The sequence below is a fragment of the Siphateles boraxobius genome, unplaced genomic scaffold (genome assembly GCF_051911475.1).
Source record: "Siphateles boraxobius isolate OS27281-9 unplaced genomic scaffold, OSU_SipBor_1 22, whole genome shotgun sequence".
In the NCBI taxonomy this organism is placed as follows: Eukaryota; Metazoa; Chordata; class Actinopteri; order Cypriniformes; family Leuciscidae; genus Siphateles; species Siphateles boraxobius.
This window is the reverse complement of record NW_027508833.1, coordinates 6,016,501-6,028,720: the sequence shown is the minus strand read 5'-3', so window position 1 is coordinate 6,028,720 and position 12,220 is coordinate 6,016,501.

Sequence of the window (12,220 nt, the reverse complement as noted above, 5' to 3'; positions counted from 1 at the left end):
GTTTAAGTAATGGTTCAAAACGGTTATTGTAGTAATATGATATTCACATGGGTAAATGCTGACACTAGTTGTGTGGGAGTTAGGAAGAGAATATTTACATATTCACATTACTTACACAAATGCAAGACAGGAAAATTTAATTTTCCAGTTGGGGGTAAAATTGTGCACATGATTTTGTGGTAAATAATTTCATGCAATTTGTCAAAGGCATATGCTGCGGATAATCGAACCTGTGCATCTTGTCCTGCAAACAAAAATTCAGATCATATATTAACCTTTTCACCAACGAATGAATCGCATTAACCTTTAGCCAGTCAATATCTCATTACGCACATTTATTATTAAGAGACAAATCGTCAAAATAGCATCTTCATGACACATTGCACATTTTCCATAGAGTACAAATAGATAGTGAATTTAAATGTTTTTTTTATTTTTTTCATATTTATTTTTTCTATTACCATTTTCCACCTTTCACTGACTCTTAGAATGAAATGGTCTGTTGTTTGCTACTCTGCTTAAAAAAAAAAACATGCTTTGCATGTTTAAACAAGTAGCAGTTCTTTGCAGTCAATATTTTTTCACTGCCCAATCCTTTAATAACAGTAAAAACAATCCACACTGATCAAGGACATTGTTAAAAATCCACTTCATCCACTCTCTGGGATCTTTTAATGCAGAGTAGTAGGTGCTACACAGTTAGAAAACGCATATGGTTTGATTAACTTATCCTATCTGTCCAACTTATGTTATTTTCTCATCCAGCATCAGAATATCTAATGTGAGAAGGACACTATCCATGCAACTGTCAAACATGCACACGCACACACAACATTTTCGGATTTCTTTCCCTGCACAAACATCATGAATTAATGAGACGTGCATTCGGCCCCTGTGGAAGCAAAGGAGAACAACATCAGAGAATTGTGGGACTGAGCCAGTGTCTCCTTTATGTTGTATTGCAACACTCTCTGAAAAACATTACAGTATCTCAAACATGTCAGCATAGTCCTAACTGACATACAGCTGGAATTGGTTAAACTTATTAGCATGTCTTTAAAGCAATCAGAATCTAGACCACCAGGAAATCAAAATGAATTCACGGTTTATTGCAGCCATAAAAATTAACACCGCTGTTTTAATTTCTAAGCGAGCATCTTAATAAACAAACAGCAATAAAACAACTTGTTCTCTGTGCATTTAACCTTTAGCCGTGGCCATTAGCCCTCCCAAGAGTCAAGCGCAGATGCTCAATGACTCTCATTGCCTGAATAAAGTAACCCTCTCATTAAAAAAAAACAGCTACACTTTCTCTAATAAAACAGCAAATCTCCTCAGAGGCACTATGACAGCATTACAATCTGTGGGCAGATTATGAAAAGGTTTTTTTTTTTATTGTTTTATTTATTTTTTGGCCTGAACTGGAGATACAGTGTCTGTTTTAGCTAGTGTTTCATTCACTTGTCATGAAGGGACTCAGAAAGGTAAACTCCATATGAGAATATAAGCATTCATTTTACTGGTGACTAACACAGCGTGATTTGATTAAAAATGCCTGATGGTGGGTAGGGAGCAGTTGTGAAGAAAAGAATTATTAAAAAACCAAACCGATTGGAAAATAAGATGAGAAATTGCTCAAAAAGCTATTGTCATAAAGGTAAGAACTCATTTAAAATAAAATAATCTATCCTTTTTCTTAGTTTCAAATTATTTTCTTTAACTGACCAAAAATAGACAAAAATCTGATGCAATAATGAACATCTATCGCATTCATATATACAGTAACACTATATAAAGCGTACACATTGTTCCATTTAAAGCACTGCTTTTTTCCCCACACAAACACTGCACGAGAGATCAAACTTTTACAGTTTATTTGATGATAGTAAAGTAAATTTTAGTAATGTGAATTCACATTATTCAATGTCACAAAGGAAGCTAGATTATACTTAATTTTATTCCAAAAAAAAATATCTCATATGAATAGATAGTCACTTTCTTTACAATTACTTTTTCACTCCTAAAAATAAAGGTTCTTTCTTGGTATGGTTCCGTGAAGAATCTTTAACATCCATGGAACATTTTTGTTTTATATTGAACAAAGTTAAAATGTTCTTTACATACAGAAAAAAGGGGTTCTTTTAGAAAATGTTCACTGAAAGGTTCTTTGGGGAACCCAAAAAGGGTTCTCCCTGGCATCAATGCAAAAAAACAAACAAACAATAAAACATTTGGAACCTTTATTTTAGCTAAAGAAGTATTGATAGATTGTTATCATTTAATTTTTTTTTCTTAAATTAGTGCATTTAATAAGTTCAAGAGCTTAAAAATGATGGCCAGTCACACATGAACATTAGAGATAACAGCCAGAATTTTTTTTAGCATTAAACGGACAGCCGAACAAGATGTGTAGGGTCCTGTCAGACCCAGTCAAGTGAGAGTGACAAAGAGACAGCAAGAAGAAGATCCGAAAATAGGGGATCAAGAAAAGGTGGGGGAACCGTGAGCTATTACCAGCCAAGTGAAAATAATCAGGACAGACGTGGTAACCTCAAGAACCGACAGGGGAATTACATGTTAAAGTGCCTTTCCTCTGAGCCCTTGTTTCAAATGACCACGGCCTCATTCGTTGTAAGTGACCAAAAGGTTATTTCAAATAAACAACTTTATTTCAAGTCATTTTGGGTCTAACACTAACGGCTGGACGACGGAAGTACTTTCACCAGTAATGGAATTCCATCAATCAGATGAAGAAAGCAACAGATCTTCACTGATTATTTCTCTTCATCTGTTTTCATCACCACTGAAGCATCCTTACAGAACTCAACCTGGGGTCCACCGAATGCATTAGGAGAGGAGATTTGTGGTCTCGAGGCATTTGTGTATGTTCTTCTATCCAAACCAAGGTGAACTGTGTGGTGATGTCACCTCAACCCACTATAGGATCCTAGAACATGTGCCAGACATGGATGGGAGCTTCCCTTTGTCTCTGGACACAACTAATGGCAAGCTGGCCTGAATATTTAAGCTACTGTAAGTGTTGGCCTGTCATCTTGAATCAGCTCAAGGATGATGATGAATGCTCACTGTCTGCTCCTCTGTGATATGAAGGGGCACAGAGTAAGTGTAATGGTGTATGTTGTTTTAAGGGGGCGTTCAGTTGAGGATTAGGAGACCACTGTGAGGGCGAGGTAAATGTTGAGGCAGCCAAACATCACTAATACTGGCCTGGGAGGAAAGAAGAGGTAAAGGAGAGGATCTTTTTCATCTTGCTTTAAGATCTCGAGTATTCAAAGTTTTTATCGTTCATCAGCTAGAAAAAAAAACATTTTTTCAAATTTATTTATTTAGTCAATTCAATATTGGGAAGGAAATCACATTGGATTTCCTTCTATATCATTATCGAAGGGAATTTTTATTGAATATATCACACTGATATCAGGGTTATCATCAAATATTATTATCTTTTCAAATGTTTATATAAACATTGCTTTTTTTGTTTAAATTGTGTCTTTCAAATTACCTTTTGCATCATAATTTATGAATGTATTTTATTTTACTTATGATTTTAATGTACTTTGTTTTTTATCTTTAGCTGTGGCAGAAAATACTACACATATGACTAGTTTTATTTACTTTTTCATTTTATTTTATGAATGAAGAAAAGGGTGTACTAGTGATGATAATACGTGTGACAAATAATCATTAATTAATGTTCTAAGATTAGTGAAATGAAATGTTTGCGAAAACTGAAATGTTTACAAATAAAACAAATGAAAAAATATATAAAATGATTTACTTTTTTTTTTTTACTTTCCAAATACAAGTTTTATACAAATGATGACAGCAATGAGGAAAAATAAAAGGAGACAAAAATTCTCTATTTAATTACTTTTTTGTTACACCTCGCACTAATGCTTAAATGATTGACTTGTTAAATTAAAACATAATTAACAAATAAACAAATAAATAACTGTAAATGTCATAGAGGTAGTGTGTACCTGATGAAGGGGAAAATTAGTTTTTCCAAGCACACGCATTTAAAAGAAAAAAATAGGTAAATATTCTGGACAGATGACCAGTCATCACAGAGGAAATATTTTCAACCCATCAAACAACTTCAAGAATTATTTAATAAACTATATAATTTATATAGGAACAGTGGTATAACTGGGATAGTGGATGGAATACCCCCCATTAATTATTATAACTAATTATTAAATAATAAAATGTAATATGATCTGAGCTTGGGCCACCTAAGACAAAAAGTCGCCACATTCCATTGGCTTTGAATGTCAAGATTTAATTCAAATGCTTTAATTTAAAAACACATGGAAGTCCATACACTCATTCCCTGTGTCACTTTTTGCACAAAAGTGGAGGTTTACAGTCTGGTGTCCTCATTGTGCTAAACTCTCAGTATAGTTCCCTGGAGGCCTGTGCCCTCTGAGCACCAATGACAAGGACAAAGTAACAGAAATGGCATGGTGCCACCCCCTGTCTGCCTGCCTCTGATAAAGAAAAGACATTATTAGAACCAGTCATTTATCTAATGTGGCAAACTCCATCTCGAGCTCTCCCAGTGGCATTACCTCCTTCTCAAGAGTATTCACTCATCTCTGCCACACATTCTCACACTTCATTTTAGATAGCATTGTGTCATGTAACATTTAATTCAGCATTTTTTTTCTCCTGGAAGTATTTCTATTCTTTGGTCAGTAGAGTCTGTGATAGCACTAATGAGGCCACTGTTGTGAAGACTGTGTGTGCATAGAGGTGGCTTTCAGATACGACAATATTGTTCAGCGGGTGAGAGGGAGATGACATCATCCTCTTCTGTCTCTGCTCAACATCCCCTGTGTGTTTGTGTATGAAAACACTCCTGTTAAATTATTCAGTGCCACCCTGCCCACTGGTACAGATTTCCGTTATGATTTGATTTAGATGGTTGAGCAGTGGTGTGTGGAGCGAGTCTTAAAGGAGAGAGTTGTAACGGTGGTCCTGCTGTACCGTGGTACACAATATAAAACCACTAGTGTATACACAGTATCATCCAGGCCGTACACCAGAAAGCATGACATCCTTTAAAGTCACCATGAAATCAAAAGTCCCATCTTTTATGGAATATTGCAGTGCTCAAGATAAATAATTATCTGTGCACATCATTATTATTATTTTTTAATTCATGTGCCTTTATTATCTTTAATCAAAATAATGTTCCCTCCGTCTTGCAGCTCATCTCATCTCTTCTCTGATTACATGATTACTGGAGGGTGGAATGGAAATCATCATTTACTGGAGGGTGGAACAATAAATTCAATTCAATCAAATCAATTCCAATCAAGTTCCATCCTACATTTATTCTACATCATATTACTATATAGTTACGCTTATTATTGACCAGTATAACAAAACATGTTTAAGAATTTTTTTTTTTTTTTATGAAAAACATTTAAATACACAAAGAGGGTAACAGACTAACAAGAAACAGGTGAAAACAACCAGGGCCCGGTTCCCCAAAACGTTCTTATCGCTAAGTAGTTCTTAACCTATTCCTTAACCTCTCTCTTAACGTGATGGCACGATTCCCGATACGTTCGTACGCTAAGTATATCTTCTGTAAGTCACACTTTCGTAAGGTTGGTCTGGACCATTCGTAAGCTCTCTCTAAGCGTTGTTTGAGCTCAAGACGCTAGTCGCCGCCACTGTGCAGCAGTCTTTAGAAATCAGCGCAGCGCAGTACAAGTCAAACTATGGTATGTTGACAATGTTGTGGCTCAACAATGATTTTATGTTATGGACATTTTAAGACTAATAATAAAACATGTTCGCAATGGATACAGGCCTATTTATGAAGTTGACTTTATTTGGTATCAGAACTAATATGGTGGTAATTAGCCGAGGCTATTTCGTAATGTCATTAAAGCGTTTAAATTAGCAATCACTTTTGATAATTAAAATCTGGCAAACAATTTGGCTCTAAATGGCTAAGATCTATTAATGGGTAAGCATGGTGTTGTCCAGTAAGCGACCAACTATGGCATCGATCCAACATGTCCTTGTATTGAATCAAAGACGGCGCCGGGCGCAGAGCCGAATAAAAAAATGTCAATTCTTTTTGTTGCTGTTGCACAATTATTCTGAAAGCTGGAAAACAGTGTCAACTTGTGCAAGCTCACCTCGTCCAGCAAAACTTCAAGTTCCTCTGACGAGAAGCTTGGTGCCCTTTTTTTACGTTGCTTCCCCACCATATTCTGTATCTAACTCTCTCTCTCTGTTCACTGTAGATAGGTTCCTTTTTATTGAAAACATTAACCAATGGCAATCAATACCGCATTAAACAGAAGTAACTGCAGCTGCTTTCCAATCGATTCTGATGGTAAAGTACCTAACCATTAATATAAAAGTGTATTACATATTTTTTAGAAGTCGTTAAACCCACGTCAAGAAGCGGCACAAGTGGCACAACGGGATAAGGAGGGTGGATGATTAGCGAGGGATACCCGGTTTGTCTACCCGTCACAACATATCGCGTGAACATATTACTGACAATTTGATAATTTAATTAATAGTCTATATTTTACTGATAACTTAAACTATGTTAAAATAAATGTTACTGGAATAATTTGAGGAATGTTTCATTTGCATAGAACGTGTTGTCTTTCTCAACGCCGTAATGCACCTTCGCGTGAAGTGGAAAATCGATTCCTGACCAATCGATGCCAACTAATTCAGCACATTCACTTGGGACAGCGCCTTTGTAACATCGAACGTAAGAGGCAGCGTGCTAAGAAGTTTTCTAAGGGACACTTCGGGGAACACACTTAGGAACCTAAACAACTTTGGTAAGATATATCTTTCGAGTCTTCTTAGCTCGCTAAGAGTGAGCGTTATTGGGGAACCGGGCCCAGGACCATAAAACAGAAAACAGGAGCAGAGGATAACAAGACAAAAGCTCAAAGACACAGAAAGCATTCTATAAATATCAAAATAGTTAAAATATATGTTAAAATTAAAAAAAAATAGTTCACTTGCTTGCATTTTCTGATATTTTTTGGCCTTTTATAAAATACATTTATATATATGAAATACATATATTAAGACTTGAAATGTATTTTCTTGCCTCCTGAAGTCATTTCTAATTAATTTAGGCTATTGTCCACTTCCTAAGAAAAAATCCTAAAGTGTAACACGCACCACACAAACAGGACACGAGACGCTTGACTAAAGGGCCATTCATACCAAGGATTTTAACAATAATGCTATCTATAAATAGAAATGATTATCTTTGATATCTATTAATAATTGTTCTAATTCTATGAGAATAGTGAAGTTCACACCACAACTATAACAATAATGTCACAGAGAAACATACCATTGGAATCACTTTTAAAATAAATACTGACATTAGCATGTTGCTAAGCTAACAGCCCAATACTCTAATGGCTCGTTTCCACTGAGCGGTACGGTACGGTACAGTTCGGTACGGTACGCAATTATTTGCGTTTACACTGTCAAAAGTTGTGAATGGTACCAAAAAGCCGAACCGTACCGTACCACTTTTTGGGTACCCTTCCGTTGGGGTACCTAGCACAGTGGTACGGTACTAAAGGGTGGAGCTAGACTCACTGCAAAACGCTGATTGGTTGACAGAGATCGTCACTTGCGCGAGGGGAATGGCAACATAAGAAGCGCCATTTTTTAATATACAGTTGGAATATAATACTACGGTTATTCTTTCACGAAATGTAGTTTTAAGAGTTTTTGAGGCGAGAATGTAGTTGTTTAAAGCTCAAATCTGCGGTTTATTTATAATGATTTATGATAATTTGATCCATTCTAGGCGATCACCGGGCGCTCGGCGCTCATGTTCCCCGCCTGGAACAGCCTTTCCTCGGCTAGTCGATTCTGACGTTTGCCGCTGACTCTGTAGCAGCTAGTGGTAATTCGTCTTGTGTATATCTAACGGGTGATCTTTGGTCTCGTGAATCGATAATTCGTTCCCTGGCCACTCGTTTTGGCTGCGGGCTAAGTGAAGTTTCATATATTTAGGCTATAACTTTTCCGTTGTAAAGTTAACGTTAGACTAGCGCTGAATTTGTATATTTGACTGAATTGTTTGCTTTATTTCTTATTGTATAGCTTCTTGTAACGTTACCTTTTACTCATACTTTTATAATGGCTATTATTGATAGAACTGAAATTTAACAAAAAGAAATAGGGTTGAGTTTTGTCATTTTTTATTACAAGATTATCACTGTAATGTTGTTTATTGCAACATTTGTACAAATGCACATATTGCCTGGAATATGTTTAATATTTTTTTAAATTTAAACGAAAAGATGCAGGGTTGTGTTTTATATTTCGTTTTGTTATAAATAGGCTAACGTTAAACATGTATATAATCAGGTCTATACATTGCCTGAACCACATTTGTGTGCCTATAATGTTTAAAATGTATTTAAATGAAAACGAAAAGAGGCAGAGTGGTGTTTTATAACATATTTCGTTTTATTGTTGCCTAAAATGTACATGCAGAGCGAGCAGAGTGACGCTTTCAAGAACGCGCTGTTCCATGTGGTGAATTACCGGACTCGCGTCCTCGGGAGTCCTTCTGCTGAGAACTTTACATACTTGGTATTGAGAAATGCCTAATGTCGGCGCTTGTCTTCTTGTGACAAACATGACGAGAAGCAAGGACAAGATCTGCTGTATGCCATCCACTGGTGTTTACTTTGTCGCTTTCTTCTTCGCGCGAAAATCACGTTGATCGCTTCTTTCCGGCAAACACCACGCCTATCAAGTAGGGTACTGTTGGCGGTGGAAACGCTAGCTGGATCATGGTTTACTGACCCGACCCGACCCGAACCGTACTGTACCGTACCGTACTGCTCAGTGGAAACGAGCCATAATAAGCACAAAAAAGTCTAATACATTAATACTGAGTGAAAAAGCTAGTCGTTTTTACTTAGACTGAACCAATTAAAATGAACATTTCCCTTTTTTGAAGAAAACATTTTGCAATGCTGCCTTAGAATTTAATCAAATTAAGTATTACAGAAGGTAGAATAATTTTGCAACATTAGTTTGCAATAGGAATACATTTATGATACATTTTACAAATGTCACCTATTGTAGGTAGACATCTGACAAGGGTCTGTGGGAACATCACGTTATTTTTTTCTGGGCCCATATTCTATTCACACCACTGCTCCTGAGGTCTTCCCAAGCACAAGACACCTGTGACATGACTGTGCTTTAGTGGATAAACCACATACCAGGTAAACATAACTGACAGACTATATTTTATAGAGCATAACCTTTGCTCAAAGAGAAATCATGAGTTTGACAGCTCTTTATCAATATTAATGCACCTCACAAATCCAGACCTGAATCTGAATCTTGCTCACGGATAAGCCAGCTTTAGACAAGTGTGTCAAGTCTTTTGTTCCAATTCACAAAATGTTCTTAGAGGCGATTATGCTAGAACAATTGAAAGTTCTAGTTTCCCATCAATAACTAGAGCATACATAAGACTCATCGATGTGAAGCATCTTTGAACATATTCAATGGAACCAGTGGCAAGTGGCCTTATGTGACAAAAGCATTGGAAAAGATCACAAATGAGGGGCTCCATCAGTGGAAATCAGAAGTATTTGTTTCTAAGCTGCTTCATAATGGATTGTGTGAAGAGTACATTGATGTGTGCGTTGCTGGCAGTATTACTGGTGTAGTCACCCAATAGTTCACTTATTAGACCTTAAAGCTAAAATATGTGTTGTTTTTTTTCGGCGCTAGAGGTTGCTAACCTCTTACATAAGCCTCTTACATTAACAAAGGCGTAGGTTTATCACGCAGTGATAAGCAGAATCATGAGACTTGCTGTCATGCTGATGGATCTAATAATGTTTATGGATGCCTAACATGGAGTGAAAACATTCATGTTTTTTAACATGACTGTGGTATTAAGCAGGGCGCGAATGCTAATGAGAGACCGATTTCAGCGCCAGGCGTGAGTCCCGCGGATATAAAGTAATGAGGACATTTAATTCTACTGGACTACCCGCAAGTGTTAAACTACTGAACTACTCACACAGGTCTATTTATTTGATGAATTAATATTTTGAGGTAACGCAGCTCTGTTTCATTTGGTCTAATGTTACACTATAATACTATCATACTGAGTGTGTTGAAATTTATAATGTTAATGTGTATGTTTGTTTGCTATATGAGACTAGCAGTAAGCTAGATCAACATTAGAATAACATACTGATCATATTCTAACATTTCATAATGTTGACATTGATTTGTTCTATTTACATCTGCTCACCTGTCTAATAAAGTACATGCAAGAGCGGCGTCCCTGTCAAGTAGTGACTCGTGAAGCTCTGTCAAGTCCAAGTTAGTCGCAGACGTGCAGCTCTCTGCATCTCGAGAACGCCACACTGATATTGATCCTCGTTTTAGTTTTCCTTTTGTCCCAAAGTCTGCTTGCCATGGTCCATAATGTTTGAACGAAACAACAACAGCGTGCCGCTAGACGTTACGCACTATGTAGTGGTCCACGTCTGTCGCCAAGGTTACTATGGCAGTACAAGCGGAAACCAGGGATTACGCGAATATTAAGTCACTGACAGGCGACAAGTGAAAAGGGACGGGCATTTTTTAAAATTTTGAATTTCTCTGAATTTACAAATTCTTGCAAACATTTAGGATAATGGAAATACACAATTGAAATAAATATATAACACTGTGCAAGTGGTTTTTGGATATTTTGATTCAAAATTCTTACATGTTGTACCTTTAAGGCCCAGACACACCAAACTGACCAAAGAAATAGCAGCAACGAAAGCCAACTGTGGTTTACCCTGTGTCTGGGCAAAAAAGTTGCGCTTGAACACAACAAAGACCACAGACCAAAGTGCAAGTAGTGTGTTCACTGAAAATTCTAAATTAAAAAGTACACTTTAAATATCTAGATGATGCACTTAATTAACTGAAAGAGGAATGGGGGACTGACTAGTGCCAACGGTGCAGAACACACCGCAAAAATCTGACATTGGCTTGTATGTAATTTGAAAAATCTCCATCCTCTAACCATCTTTTCCCCTCTTGAATAAGGTAAAGGTAAAAGGGACTTAAATGCGGAAAACTTTTCTAAAAGGGTTCATTTGTCATCCAATGGAACTCTGAAGGAAAGTACATTATTAATTTGCTTCACATTAAGATGAGTTAAACAAACAAAGGGCAAAAACAGCAGATCCCATAAGGACTGAGAAGATTTGACATGGCACAGCATGCAGAGACATTATCAATGTCTGAGCCATTAATCTCGGGATCCGGGAAGCCTCCTGGGTTACGTTTTTCTGATTGTCTACAGTAGGTTATGAATCAAAGATGTAATCTCTGTTATTAGAGGTTACTCTTGCTCATACTGAATATAAATGATATGCCAAATCACACACCTTGTTAGGCGAAGTTGTGCTCTTACTTTTCAAATCAGATTTATGATTATTGTTGGACGACACTTACATTTAGGGACCAACCAGAATATAATTCTATCACTAAGAAATCAATCACCAATCAACCCCCCAGAATTCCCTTGCAACCCAACAGCGTAACCACCACGCTGTGATTCAATACCCTAACTACTACTGGATAGAACATGCTTTTCTTTTGACAGGCAAGATTTTATTCTCTTTTCTCAAAAATGCTATTTTTTTGTTTTTAAATTGAGTTATAAATGATTTAGATTAACACCCCCTTCAAATGAATTTGAATGAAAATTTTCTAGAACTTTTTAGATTTATTGTATGTCCAACTAACTTAAAATATGTACCAAAATGAGTGAAATAGGTACAATGAGGAAAATAGATTTAGTTATTGGTAAAATGACCAGTATAAAAATTACTTTTACTTTAGCCGATCAAGTTACATTTAGTCATACTTCTTGATTATTTTACTTAAAATAAGCCGATTTTACTAATTTTTGAATATCCATTGAACTGGTTTCAAAAACTGTGTGCAAGCCTTTCAAAAGAAATTTAGTAAATGTATTCGACCTTAGTGACTCATTTGACTTTTTAGAAGTAAACACACTAAAGAACAGCTTTTATTTTTGCTCACTGCATTCCGGGATTCTATAGATCTGTAAAAAGACAGAATACACAGATGCAGTGTGGGTAGAGAGAGTGTTTTCCTGTGCCCCGGGTAAGAACTC